We start from the raw sequence: 324 nt of genomic DNA, 5'->3' as shown, positions 1-324 counted from the left end.
AAGCCATGATGAGGACATCTGGTAGAGTATCCCTTGAAACGTTCCCAAGCTTCACTAAACATCTCATTGTTCTTCTGAACAAAGCTGGAAATGTCATTTCGCAGCCTTGTGGTTCTGGAGTTGGAGAAGAATTTGGCCAGGAATGCCTTTTTGCACGCTACCTAAGTGGTGATGGACTCCTTGGGAGTGATTTCTCCCAAATGTGTGCTTTGTCTCCCAAAGAGAATGGGAAAAGTCGGAGTTTGAATCCATCCTCACTAACTCCATTTATCTTGGTGAGGCTACAGAGCCTATCAAATTCATCCAGATTGTCCAATGGGTCCT

General features: G+C 44.8%; 1 non-coding gene across 1 annotated transcript; it reads left to right on the top strand.

The window, feature by feature from the left end:
* LOC147944258 (small nucleolar RNA R71) lies at positions 1-107 on the top strand. The gene has a single exon (XR_015558672.1). It is a non-coding gene; the product is annotated as a small nucleolar RNA R71 (small nucleolar RNA).
* Positions 108-324: the final 217 nt, after the last annotated feature.

This window comes from Camelina sativa, chromosome 5 (assembly GCF_030686135.1).
Source record: "Camelina sativa cultivar CO46 ecotype springtype chromosome 5, ASM3068613v1".
NCBI classification, from domain to species: Eukaryota; Viridiplantae; Streptophyta; class Magnoliopsida; order Brassicales; family Brassicaceae; genus Camelina; species Camelina sativa.
The sequence above is the reverse complement of the archived record's forward strand: the minus strand, read 5'-3'. Positions and strand labels throughout refer to the sequence as shown.